This window comes from Lonchura striata, chromosome 3, assembly GCF_046129695.1.
Source record: "Lonchura striata isolate bLonStr1 chromosome 3, bLonStr1.mat, whole genome shotgun sequence".
Lineage (NCBI taxonomy): Eukaryota > Metazoa > Chordata > Aves > Passeriformes > Estrildidae > Lonchura > Lonchura striata.
In genome coordinates, this window is record NC_134605.1 from 40,426,933 (window position 1) to 40,441,355 (window position 14,423).

At 43.7% G+C, this 14,423-nt stretch overlaps 1 long non-coding RNA gene across 1 annotated transcript; it reads right to left on the reverse strand.

Moving 5' to 3' along the window:
• Positions 1-510: 510 nt before the first annotated feature.
• On the reverse strand, positions 511-14,133 carry LOC144246055 (uncharacterized). The gene is made up of 3 exons (XR_013339708.1): positions 14,104-14,133; positions 9,128-9,180; positions 511-578 (listed from the first exon to the last, which is right to left on the reverse strand). It is a non-coding gene; the product is annotated as an uncharacterized LOC144246055 (long non-coding RNA).
• Between the last annotated feature and the right edge of the window lie 290 nt (positions 14,134-14,423).

A 14,423-nucleotide genomic window follows, 5' to 3' on the forward strand; every position in this document is an offset into this window, starting at 1 on the left:
ACGGCATGTGCACGTTAAAACAACGAGCTGGGCAAGAGTAATCGAAAGATCACGGCCGTCAGAAAGCAGCTTATATATTGCCCTGGAAAGAGCACTGTTTTTGGAGTGTGCAGATAATCCGTGTTTCTGGACAAAGGCGGCATAAGTGCGCTGCGCTCTTCAGCTATCTCCCTGCGAGACATACTGGCAAAGCTTTTCGCTATGATGCAGTCTAGTGCAGACGCAAACTACGGCTCTCCGCTGCTGTTCCGGGGGAAGTGCCGCTCCCCGGCGTCTTTAGCTCGAAGCTCCGCTGTTGTGTGCGCGAAGCAGCCGTTTCTCTTGCTCCGGGAGCCGGAGAGAGCGTTGTCGTGTACGAGGGCGAGGAACGAAGCCGCAGAGCACCGGACTTGTGTGCACAGCCTACGGGCTGCTAGAGGATGGTGGCTGCAGCTCCCTAACCCATCAATTCACAGCTGGCGTGCTCTATGGAAGGTGTTCTAGGACAATTTTCCTGGGTTTTGAATTCGTGCTGATGCAGGCCCTTCTGGGAAATTCGTTCTCAGTCTGGCTGCTCCCTCTGAGCACAGATAAAGCTCCTGGAAAATAGAAAGGTATCTGCTATCAGCAGTAGACAGACATGGCAAGCTCATGAAGTAAAATTCATATATTAACAGGGAAATGTCCTCAAAACAGGAAAAGATGGAGTTACGATTTTGGGTTTGATCACAGAGTGGCCCACTGGAGAGACTGGCCTGCTTGCAAAAGTTGGATGAGTAGTCAGATTGCAGCTTTGAACACTCAAAAGATACTCAGAAATGGGCAGTGGATTCAGATACAGCATCAAATGGGTTTATGTTTTTCTACCAGTACTGTGTGCAGAATAAATGTGAAATAAATTCAGATCACCCCCATTACAGAGGAGAAAATAAATTAGTTTCCCCCACTGTGCATCTCATATCAAGATCACTTTGAGAACTGATAACTTCAAAGCTGAGAATGCAGCTGTTTGTAAACAGTTTCAGGCCCAGTTTGCTCAGTGTGTATTTCACATCATCTCAGTTTTTCACACAACATACACGTTCATACTACTTTAGGTAAATACTCCATCCAATCCCCTCCTGAAATTTTGTAACTCTTTTGGTTCCCTCATAAATTACACAGAAAATAACAGAAATTAAAAAAAAAAAAAAAAAATCTGTTGTAAGTATTTGGCTATTGAAACACAGAGCAACCAGAAGATTTACACAATCCTCCAGATGTAATCTTGGTATGAAGATCATGGTAGTTTTATCCATGACAGAGCAGAATACAAAGAAATTGTGTCATGTGTAAGAGAAACCCATAAGCATTTAAACTGGTCATTGCCTAGCTTACTTCTTCTCCCATTACAGAGAAGGCTTTTCGCGGCTAAAATAGTATCTCCAAATAATCCAGATTCTTTCAGAGCATTTCTGCATCAGTTTACTGGTCCTCTTGTGATGATTCCACTCCTCCCATGTTGAGGGTTGGGACTGGATGATCTTTAAGGTCCCTTCCAACACATAACATTCTATTATTCTGGGATTCCATGTTGCTGAACTGTGGAGCTCTCCACAGTCATGGTTTCCTTTAGGATGGAAACTGAAGAGTGATGGAGTGGACAGGAAAAAGGAAACAATACCCCTCAGAAGGAAGGACAGGAAATCTGAAGTTGGTTTTGGAAGAGAAAATATAAAAAATCTGAGAATCTAAACACTATATTTTGACAGTATCAAATGAAAATTATCTTGACTGCAGACTCAGAGATCTTTGGCTCTGTCTACATTCTTAAACTTCTACATACATTTGAAGTCTAAAAAGAATGAATCCTGCAAGACTGAGTTTTCAAATTGCAAGAGGGAGCCTTGAAGCTGTCCAGATTCTGAAAAAGAATTGCTCGAGACCTTACTTGCTGCACCTTTAACATTGTCATCCCCAGAGCTATTCAGATAGTGTTCCAAAGCTGTGACTCAGAAAATGAGGCCTCCAGGGAGTTTTTCTCACCTAGTAAAAGCAGCCAAAATCCAGGTTTAGCACCAGAGCAGGCTTCTATTATAAGAGTGTTAGTGTAATGATGGATCCCTCTGAGACACTCTAGGATGACATCTGTGATGATAAGAGCTCTCCCCAGTCAGTTTTCCTCTGTCTCTGTTCAGTGACCCTCAGAGAAACAACATGAAATCTGACAAACACATTCCAGGAACATTACTTATGGTACATTTTAGTGACTTCAGCTACAAATATTTCCTCCTGTTTTTCTCATTGTTGTAATCGTTGCATGACAAAATAGCTCTCAGTATTCACTATCACAATTGATTTAACCTATCTGTTTTATACAAGTCAACCTATCTGCTTCTAATTTCATTTTGCTTTCAAAACAAGTTTATAGAATAGGCTAAGATGTTTTTTTTGTAATTTATAACAACTCCAGACAACCCATCTAGACTTCTATGTGTGGGAATCCAGAGCTTCCCTCTGGCTGCCCTGGAAGGTCTGGGACCCTGGCAGGGGGTCAGGAATCCCTCTGTACAGAGCCCCCAGAGACACTGTCTGTGATCTCTGTCCATGGAAAAGAGTTTTCAATCTTACAGGATGAATTACAAGCTCTGAGTGTTTGATATAAGTAATAATTAAGTGTGGCATGGGTGCAAAAGTAAAATTTTAGGATTCTAGATTAGGGGTCAAAGGGGACAAGATGGAGGAAATTGGGTGTGTCTTGTCCTTTTTCTTCTTCTTCATGCCCTCCAGGTTTCACTGTAGTGTTGGCATTTTTCTATTGGTTTAGGCTGGGGACACGCTGTTCAACGTAGGTGACAGATATTGGCACGTTATTGTAAATACAGCGCAGGTAGTTTCTGGTATATAATGTTTGTAACATCCCACTGAGGGCAGAGCTCCACACGCTGCCCTGCAGGACAGACCTGCGGCAGGGCAGCAGAACATGTTAGAGATAAGCAAGAATAAACAATCTTGAAAACAGCACAGATGAATTATGATTGCTTCTTCTTTGGCAACGGGGCAGAAAGACAGAGACTTTCTACAATCTCGGATTCATCAATACCACACATTCTGACACGATGGATCTCAATCACTTGTAGCTATAATAAGATAAAATCTCTGAAGGAACCTTTGTCATGAGAGCATTGTGGCAGGCCAAACTGCATAGATGGAGGGGCTTCAGAGCAATACTTGGCAGAAAAAAAATCAGTGTATTGGAGACTTACAACTGTTCAGTTCAGTATAATAGGACTGAGTCCAAAAGAAAAAGGGGGTGCATTAATGATTTTGGAATTGGAAGGGGGGGGTCTGATTTCAGCTCATTTAATTTGTCAGGATTTCTGATTCTTTAATGGCAAGCTTTTCAGAATGGCAGATATAGCTTTTAAATGCATTTAAAAGCATTAAAATGCAGTGGAATGGAAGCACATTTTCTGAAGGGTACAATTTCTGCCAAAAGCAGAGAGAAGAAGCTATGTCATTTTTACCAGATGATAGCTTTCTAAAGCTACCAAATTATCTTTGCAGCTACAAAAGTAACTCTATTCTCTTCCCTTCAGGGATTTGAAATATTAAGAGCCAGTTTAGTTGTCTTTTATTCCCCTGATTCTGTCTTTTCTAGCTTTTGTACTTTCCTTATTACTCTGCATGTCTCTGAGCACACTTTTTTCTGTACCATTTTCCCAGCTACTGAGTGCAAAACTTTGTAAGAAATCCCTAAAACTTTTATCCTGGGTAAACTAAATTACAGATTTAAGAGCAAAACAAAACCATATCTCAAGAGTTCTTTATCTTTACCAGAAGCATTTCAGGACAGTGTCCAAAATTCATAATGCAATTAAGATACTGTCTTCCGGCATTGGTGCAGTTGAGACTAATCCTCTTCAATGCTTTGACTCAATGATCAATATTTCTAATGGCTATCTTTATTGAAAACTTGGGGCTCCTTCTATCTGGACATGGATTCCTATCAGACAGTTTAAAGCCTTGGATTAACCTTCAAGCAATCAAAGCATTAACTCTTTTTGATTGTGAAAAGCTAACTTCCCCAGACATGAGTAAGTATATGGCTCTTGGAAGAGAGAAAAGTTTGGGCAAGGTTCACAATCAGTAACAAGCTGCAGTGATCGTAACTCCAGGAGAGCCTTGCTCCCCATTCACATACTGCCTTTGGCCTGGCCAGACTGAAGCTGTTTGCATGTTCTTGTTTTGGTCTGAAACAAAAAGACATGAAGAGACCAACTGTGGAGAGCAAGAGCTTGTAGGAAATTGCATGTTTTAATTTCCTGTACCAGTATTCTGCAATTCAAAATGTTGATCGTTTATGTGCCTACATTTTCAAACGTAAATTAAATACATCAGTTGTGCCTGGAACTAGCTGACACAACTGAGACATACCATTTATTTTCCTTAAATAAACCAAGCTTATTTTCCTCATTTTTTCTTTAAGTTTTTATATGGTCCTATATTGTATATTGTAAAAAAATGACATGATAAATGGATGCCTCTCCAGGGTGTTCCACTGCAAAGAATGCATCTGCCATTTGGTCATGAAAGAAGAAACAGCTTTTTGTTTCTTCACAAGCCAGATGCAAAAACATTGGATATTGAAACTGCAAATAGAGTAGGGACAAATGGTAGATATTTAGAGGTTGTGCTTTTCTCCTTTGAAGGAAGATTTTTTATTAAATTCTGAAATTTAAACTGAACATAAAAGTCTTTGAAGTACAGACACTGAGGCTGTCATTAAGTGAATCTCATTAGAGTTAAGGAGAGATTCCCTGCAATGCAAGCCCTTGGAATAACATTTTACCACTTCAGTCTGAAGCACAGACCTGTTTACATAAGCGAGTTGATCAGAAATAGTTTCTGGCCAAACAAATGTTCAAGAAGATTAATGGTGAACACATGTTGTATTTTGTTATCTAAAACAACACCCAAATTCTCAACTGAAATCTAGGTTATGTGATGACATAGAGTGTTGGTTAAGGGTATTTCCTGCTTTTGGAGTGTTAACTCTGTCCATTTTTATTGCCTTTTGGAGAATGCAGTTGGGCTCTTTGTAGAAGAATTTCACTCAATTACTATGGAAGGGATGAATTTTCTTTCCTGCTGTAGGGTAAAGACGTGTAGGCCTGAGAGGTGCCCCAAGTATGTACGTAGAGATCACAGAATTCTTTTATCCACAAGGACAACAATGAGATTACTAGCAAAAGCAGCTCCTCCCTCAATTCAAGCTATTCTATAGTGTTAGGATACCAGCGGAGCTTATGGCACAGCAAGAGGTTTGGTATTACCCTGGTTCACCAGAAATCACAGTTATGTGCTGCTGGTTCTAGGCGGTTGACTCCATTCTGCTGAATTGGTCTACAGCCTGGAGGCCTTATTAGAGCTCCCAGTGTTACTGAATAATTAAATAGAACTGATGTAGAAACAGTCCATGATGTACAACAGACCAGGCATGTTTACCTTGGTATTAAAGAGAAACTCAAGCCATTAAATCAATGAAGCTAAAGGAAGTTGAAACTAGCCATTAATATGGAACTGGACATCAGATGGATATCCTGGTAGACAACAAGTTGAACATATAGAGATGTGCTTTTGCAGCAAAGGTGGCTGCTGCTGCTGTGTAAGGGAAGGGCATGGCCAGTAACTTAAAGGAGGTGGTTCCTCACTCAGCCTGGTGAGGCCACCTGGAGTGCTGGGCCCAGTGCTGGGCTCCTCACTACAGGAGGGATGTGAGCATGTGAGTATACCTCAGCCAGTCCAGGGAAGCAGCACAAAAATCACAAATGGATTGGAGCATCTGACATAGTAGGAAAGGCTGAGGGCTGGGATTGTTTGACTTTGGTAAGAGTAGGAGTAGAGGGAATTCTTAATAGCATGGATGGAGACCTGATATAGTGGGTGTAAAGAAAATAGAGCCAGACTCTTCTCAGTGGTATCCAGTGGAAGGACAAGAGGCAATGAGCACAAACTGAAATGAAAGAGATTTTGTTTGAACACCAGAAAGCTATTTTTTTTTTAACTGAAAAATGATTCAGGATTTTCATAGGTTGCCCTGTGAGGTTGTGAGTCTCTGTCCTTGAAGATATTCAAACCCAGTTGAGTATTGTCCTGAGCAACCTGTTGCAGTTGAGCCTGCTTTGACCAGGGGGGTTAGATTACATAAACTCTAGAGATTTCTTTTCATCCTAACCATTCTGTAATTCTGCAATTACAGACTTAGCCATGCAAGTGAGTGTGATACACTGGGGATTCATTGTCCACGTCTCAGCTGCACTCAATACAGACAGCTGAGCATTCCAACTCCTATGCGAGTGAATATCACCTACAAATTTACTCCTCAGTGTGTCTCTGGCAGCTGCTTTCTACCTTACAGTTCTGTGTCCTATCTGTCAGAAGGAGAATCATGAAAATGCAAAAGCAAGAGCTAGAAGAGTGCTGGAACTCAAAATGTCTCTCAGACATTTTTAGAGGTTCCAGGCCTTGGTCAGGAGTATTTTAGACCTTGGCAGGCAGCTGGAAACAGCTGTGATTTTGAGTTTGAGCCATGGAATGAGTTACCAACTTTGAAGGTGGAACAAGCAGTCACAAAGGGTTAGATAGTACAGTAAAAGTAGTTACAAAACAGAGGGAAAATTTTTTTAGTATTGTACAGGGGGGTTTTAGCACCTGTACAAGGGGGTTTTTATTTTGCACATGGTTCTAAGTTCCAAGAAGTTCTAAGATGGAGGAAAGTGGGCTGATCCTGTTCTTCTTCCTTCTTCTTCCTTGCCTCCATGTTCTTGGTGATGTTGGCACTCACAGATTGGTTTAGAGTAGAAAAGCACTTTGTAATATAGGTAGTAGGTATTGGGGGAAAAGTATAAACATGTAATACATAATGTATCATATAAAAGATAGCAGCAGCCCTGGGCTGGGGGAGAGAAGAAGAAGACAGCAGACAGAGAGGATGTCAGGGTGTGTGTGTCTCTCTGCCTGGGCTGCTGACCAAACAGCCGCAACCCGAGAAGACAATCTTTTAGATAACTCACAAGAAACTGCCTTGAGGCCGAACAACAAGAGGCTGCGGGGCTTTTCTTTGGAAGCACGGGTTGGAGGAGAGACTTTACCGGCACACGAGACCCCAGACCAAACCTGGGGTTCCCACAGAAGAGGTTCTAGGATATGTACCCACATAACACAGACTGCAGCAGATTGTCCTACCTGGCATAAGAATGACCAAATACATCATTGTTGCTGGATCTATGGACCAAAGTCACATTTTCAATTCAGCAAGTCAAAAACTCTGCCTGCACTGGTTCTGTCCATGACTGCATTACCTATTTCAGGTTACAGAGCTGCCAGCATTAGTGTTGCCTTTCTATTATGTATTGTTTCTCTTCAATGAAAACTGAAGAAATACTAGCCTTTGGCCCACACCAGCAACTTCAAACAACCTTGTCACACACCAGTTGGTGGCCATCTCCCTTTTTTAGAGGGTAAACCAAAGTCAAAATATAATCCATGGCCTCCAGCTCATGGCTATGGGAGTTTCAAGGAGTGACAGCTGAATGTCACTCCCACAGGTTGCAGCTCTGTGCAAAAAAAGCCAACAGTGGGAATTGGGATGACAAAGGCTAAACCTGCTTTTGTCAGAGCAGCATAGGAAATGTATGGTATAGTGGAAAAAGAACCCAGGGGTGCCTGTTGCTGTATCTGATCTCCACTTTACATTTTGTTCAACAAGATGTCCATCCCTTGCCAACTAAGTTCTAAATGATTCATTTTGTTGCTGGATAGTCATATTTTGTGGGTAGCCACTAGTCAGTTTGAGTTATTCACTTCTACAAAATACTTCCTCTAGAAGGCACTGTAAACAGAATTAATTTTTAAATAGTTTGAGTTTTTTGAAAGCCATGAGCAATGGTTATTAATATTGGCACAGAACAAGTCACATACTGATGATTCAAGGGATAGAAACTGGAACATTTTGGACAGAACGGATGTTTTTATATTCACTTGCCTTATATCCAGACACTCTGGTGGTATAAGTGTTAATTATACCCAAGACAGCAAAGTGAGGAAGTCAGGTTCTAATACGTGTGGTAAAATAAATCTTTAGATGAAGCAAACCTTGTATATTCAAATAATTTCGTTTCCATTTCTCAGTTACAACATGCAATTTTGTCATGCATCTCTTCTGCATGACAGAGGAGGAGGAAGGAGTTTGTCTCATTGAAGGCAGTGGAAAGTGTGCTTGATATAGCATGCACAAATATGGACATGAAGTTGTGAGGCTGCACTGCTCACTGCCCTTACAGATGCAAAGAAGCATGCACTCAGATTCCCGAACAACCTACAGTGATGTTTTCACTTGAAATTTTTTTGCATTGAAGCTCATTCTTGTGATAAAAAATGGTCACTCCCCAGCCAGTTAGCTAAACAAGCCAAGAAAACTGGCCACTTGGTGATTGCAGCCTAGTTACTGCGAGCACAACTGCGCATTGTTCCGCTTCCCTAAAAAAATAAATTAAAAAATCTCCAAGGCTTGCCACTGTTTGGAAAGAATCTATAATTTTTTTGCACATATCTAGACTGGTTTACTGCTTTTCAGTGTGACTTCTTGTTATGGTATCAGCCAGCTGGTAACAGCCAGTATGTACTTTTTGACTGCTGCTGACCAAGGCAGACTCTGAGAAATCTTCAAAAGCCAAAGAATTTGCCAGTAACTGAGTCACTTTAAGCAACCTACCATGAATTTGTAGCATGCCATACAATCAATTTTTGAGTCACCATCTGAAAACAGCCTTGATGAATAAGTACTTGACAAGAAAATGGATCTGAAATTTCCAGCTGGTCTTATGCCAGGATTCTGCCATGCTCCCTTTGTCTCCAAAGTCAAGACACTTGAAGGGATCTCAGTATAAATGACTATTAAATATATCCTAATATCGCGTTCAATAAGGGGCTGCACAAGGGCTTTGACAGTGCCACCTTCTGTGGAGACACACAGAATCTGATGCAACAAGACACACAAACACACACACACAGAGACACACACACACACACACACACACACATTGCCAGGGACTGCATAGAAATGAGGAATTGCTTGGGTGTCCGGAGCCATGAGGGTAATACCCACCTCTCTCTTGTTGCAGTCTGACCAAGGACAACATGCCTAAAACACTCGCAGATCTTAAGGGAAAGAGAAATTATTGGTGTTTAATTCACCACTAGGTGTCACGACGTCTTCATTTTTAACCAGACTACTGAGTTTTTCTATGCCTACCAGAAAGAAAAAAGCTTAAGATGAAGGCAGGAAGCCAGTGTATTAGCCAGATACCTAGGCCCGCTCCAATCTAAATTCTTTTAGTAAAGTCAGGTTAGTAGATAGCACATTCAAAAGAAATAAAAATAGAGAAATCAGCCCCATCCCTTTTGCAGATTACTTCTATAATTACTTCTATACTTCACTACACCATAGTGAAACACCAAGAATGTTATGAATACAGATGATTGTAAAGTTCAGCATGCTTAATACATCACGGGATTCCTTTTTATATTTGTTTGTATTACCCTGCCAGGAATGAGCCCCAGATGCAGTAGAATGACAGGTAGATGAAAGTGAAAAAGGTTTTCCCACACTTACAATATGATTCTTAGAAGAGCTGATTATTTGAAAGTCCATCTGTGTTGTTACTGACAAATACTGTAATTTTTTGTGGCTTTGTTGACCAATAAATATACAGACACAAATCTATGTACATATTTTAATATACATTCATGGGAAAAACATGGGTCAGGAAGAGTTAATGCAACTACCCCTCCCATTGCCACGTACATTTCCTATGCTGCCATGCTCTCCAGGGATGTTTCACCACTTCCTGATCTGCTGGCTTTTCTATTGAAAAAGCTAGTTTCATGTTCTCCATTGAGCTGAGACTTTTATCTCCTTCCTTGCAAGTAGACAAATTCTCTTCAGGGTAAGGTTGGAACATATTGGATTTTCAAGTGTGTGTACTTGAGGCAGCCAGGAAAGGGGTGAGGAGCTCTCTCTCTCTCTCTCTCTCCCTCTCTCTCCACAGTTTCCACAATACCCTTCTAAACGGGATAAAAAAGAGTTGTGGCCTTGTCAGGAGAAGGACAAACAAATGGTTCATGAGTGCTTTGCCCCTTCTCTCTACATATTACATATCACATTTAATGCACAAGGGTCTGGGGTAGACATGAACCCACCAGCCCAGGAAGAGGCAGGAGACCTGATCCATCAGCCTAGATGCTTCTGGGCACTTTTAGGAATTTGGCAAGAAGAGTGGACTGAAGCAGCTGCCCAGTATGGGCAGATGTTTTTTCCTCTGACCCCTTGTAGAGTACACATTTACTGGATGATGTACAGCTTGTTCTCCGAGCCAAAGGAAAAATCCAAACATTGCTGGCTGCAGTCAGATTTTTTTTGACCTCTTAAGTAGCTTAACATGGTACTGGCCTTCTTTCCCATTTTAGGTCTTTCCCTTCCTAAACAGCAGAAGGGATTTAATGATACAGCTTCTCAGGTACCTACATAATGCCCTGAGCTGGATTTGTGATAATTGTCTTTATATTTTGTTCACTTTTTGAGACATCCTAGAGAAACAGGAAAATACAGAAGGGAACCTCACAAGTGACTTTTTCTCTTCTAGGTGCAAAGGGTGTTTTTATTGCAATGTGCTATGAGTTTCCATCTTCCTGTTCTTTAAGTTAGGAAATTGAGAATCAGCATTTGCACGAGAATTTAAGACTTTACAGTTTCCTGCATCCTTCAAAGTAAAGTCGCTGGGTGGTCTTGGCACTGAGCTCTCATATGGAGCCAGTAAAGGTGACTTTTAGAAGTGCAGAAACCAAGAGATCTGATTCACATTAAAAATATGTAATTAATCTACTCCATAAATTAAGATTGATTCATATTCCATATTTTGTGTGGAAGCAACACGAAAGACTTCACCACTTAGGATTCAGTGGGCATTTTGGATATTTGTTTAAAAGGGAGGCTGTTCCACTTTTTACTTTTCTTTTCATAGTTGTCTCTTAATTTAATAACATTGCCTTAATATTTCCTTTGCTATTACAGAAATTCATATAAAATTTTCTTACTATTTTTCCAGTTCATTTGCCTTGGGCTTTTGACAATATCTTCTGTCTGTCTGCTTCACTTTTGTAAAATTGGAAAGTGTTATAGTAAAATCACAGAAAAGCAGGGGAATTCAACAGCAGGTGCTGGGACTAAGAATATTTTCCACCCATTCTCTAAATTAATGGAGTGTATTTCAAACTGCCATAGTCTTTAATCTATAGATTTAGTTCATTAATCACCATTCTTAACAAATACAGGGCAAACTGAATGTCATTATTAATTAATTAATTTATTTCTTGCACCTGATAGGAAATGGGAATATAATGCCTCAATTTATTTTCTGACCCCTCATTTTCAGGTCCTGAAACAAAGCCCATGCCTCCTAGACTGAAGAACCTGCCATTTCTGCTCTTTTTCCCGTTTCCCGGAATAGGAAGAAGTTTCCCATCCACATCTGTCTGTGAGTGACACTCACTTGCGAGATGTTTCCCTCTCCTGCACCAAGGGCAAAGGTCTGGTGGCTTGTTGGGCTTTGAAAGTTGTGGGCAGTTCCTTTTAATATGTCCTTGTGCCCCACACCCAAAGCACCGTCTCTCTGCATTAGGGTTGCTCTTTGTATAATTTGCAAGAGCTTCCCTAATACGTTTTTCAATTTGATCCCCCAAGTGTTCCTCCATGATGGAAGCAACATGTTGTGGTGTCCCCACCTTGCTGCACGCCTCGATCATGTCTGCCAAAGTGGCCTGGTGCGGCATCATGCTGATGATCCGTCTGCACTCCGGATTGCCATTGGAGAACACGAGGCTTTTGATCAGGTGTGGTTTTGCTCCCTCCTCGCTCACCTGCCGCTCCACCACCTGAGAAAGACGATCCACGAATGAAGAAAACGGCTCTGCAGGACCTTGTTTGATCTCGGTGTAGATTGTGTCCTGGACCCCCGCTGGAGCAATTTGAAGAATCGCCCTCCGTGCTGCCTCTTTGATGTCGCTGAGCACGTGACGCGGGAGCCTCACCGCTTGTTGAGTTGGATCGTCCTCAGGAGGATCACCAGCAAGCTGCGCCATGGTGAGGTTCGCATTCGGCCCGCCCTGGTATCTGGCTCTCAGCTCCTCCAGGGATCTCCTCCATGCCTTCTGCCACACGAGAGCTTGGGTGTCTGTAAGAACTGATGTCGCAAGATATTTAAGATCATACGGTGTTAAATCATACATTCCAAAAATACTTTTTAACATTTGCTTGAAATATGGTGATGACAACCCATTGTCCCGAATGGCCTTAGCTAAATCTTTGATTGCTCCACGGTCCAGGCGTTCCCATCTCGGGTTTTGGCCCTGAGCGTCATAGTTCACTGGCATCATTATATTTCCCGAGCCCTGCAATAAACCTTTCTCTTTCTCCAACTCTGCTCGAATGTCCTGCCAGTCCACTTTTGCGCTCTGCAAAGCTGTAAATTCAGTGGGTACTTGCCTGTAGAGTGGAGTCATCTGTTGTGGCTGCAGTTCTGGTGCAGCAGCACTCACCGATACCAATGGCGTCTGCAGCATCTGCGAAGATGAAGGCTGGAAGCCTCTGGAGAAAAGTGAAGCATCTGCTGTGGAGGAGAACACACGACTGCCTTGCATTATTTGGAAAATTTTTGGAAGATGAACCAACAGTTCTGGCTGTGACTCCAAGGCTGTGCTTAAATATCGTAAAAGAAATTCAACAACCCCCTTTGATATTAAAATTGACTCTCCCTGCCCCGAAAGTTTGGCAGACCTTGATTTTGGAATTGTCCAAGCTGGGACACCCTCCGAAGCGGTGATGCGTATCGTTTCCTCCCGTTGCTGCGCCTCAGCAGAAGTGTCCTGAGTCCCGCACTGTTCCGGTGTCAGTGGAGGTTCCTGCTGCCGTGCAGATGTGACTTTTTTCACCCTGGATTTTTTTCTTATAAGAAACTGGAAAAAAGTCCTGCAATGTTACAGTCCCACCACTGGGTGGCGCAGTGCCTCGACCGGACAAGTTCTGCGAAGCCTGTTGCAATGTTGTGGTTCCGCCGCTAGATGGCGCTGCCGCCTGACCAGCTGAGGTCGGAACCGCACTCTGCTCTTCAATCTGCACTTCTGACAAACATTTTAACACCTCTTCTGTCAACTGATTTACATTTGCAAATCCCGCACTAATTCCCGATAAACCTTTGAGCATTTCTCCTAACAACTGATTCACGTTTGCAATCCCTGCAGTTGATGAAACTGACTCTTGTTGTAACAACTGTTCTAATTCGGTCATGTCAGAAGCAGACAGGGATTGGCCGTGGGCTTGGGCCGTCTGTTGCCATGGGAACGATGATGGAACCGTGCCCTGAGGAATGTTTACCTCCTGGCCACGCCCCATCCCTGCCTGCGTCATCTCAGGGGAGTGAACGCTCCTGCTCCGACCCTGGCTATGCTTTGGCCTCGCTCCGCCCCGCACCGCCTCCGAATCAGAGCCACTGCCGTCCCCCCCAAGGCTGACGCAGTCACCTTCCTGTTCCCATTCCAACCCTGATGTTTCCGTCTCACTTTGCCCGTCTCCTGGCTCCATGCCAGCACCCACAGCCTGCGCGCGCCGCCTCCGCCCCCTGTGTGCCCGTCCCGCGCGTTCGAAATGTGTGAGAAATCCCCTCCACCCGTGGCTGTCGGGTTTTGCTCGACCTTCGCGCGCATGCCCGCCGCCTGAGCTGCAGCGAGGAACGCCTCCCGCTGTCCCTCTGCCGCTTCCTCAGCAGCCCTGGCTGCCGCGGTCAGGGAGCTAAGTTCCCACGCCCTTTGGGCGGCCGCTTCTGCGGCCTCACGGATTCTCGACATTGAACGCGTCACCGGGCGCTCCGAGCGTACCACCGTCGCACTCGCACCCCCCGCTTTCGCCCCGATCCGTCCCGCCCCCGCCGCTCTCGCCGGCCGCGCCTTCTGCGCGGGCTGTTTTGAACTCCCAGCCTGCGCAGATGTGGAGGCGCTTTCCTCTCCCTCCTCCCCCTGCTCTGCACTCACGTTCGCACCTTCCCCCACCGGAGCTGCTGCCGCCGCCGCCGCCCCCCCCCCACCGTGGGTTTGGACTTGGGCAATGCCTTCCTCCCACTGAGGGTCGCGGCTGTGCCTGGCTCGCCCGCCTCCGTCTGGGGAATTTCTGCGTCGGAGGAGCTTAGGGACTCTTGGGAAACTGAGGAACAGTGAGAACCCGGGGACACGGGACGCGATGGGGTATCATCTCCCTGATTTTCCACAGAAAGCAATCCTGCCTTTCCTGTGTCTGTGGTGAGAGGATCTGTCCCAAGCTGCTGGCCGGACTGTCCCCCCTCCTGTTTGTCACC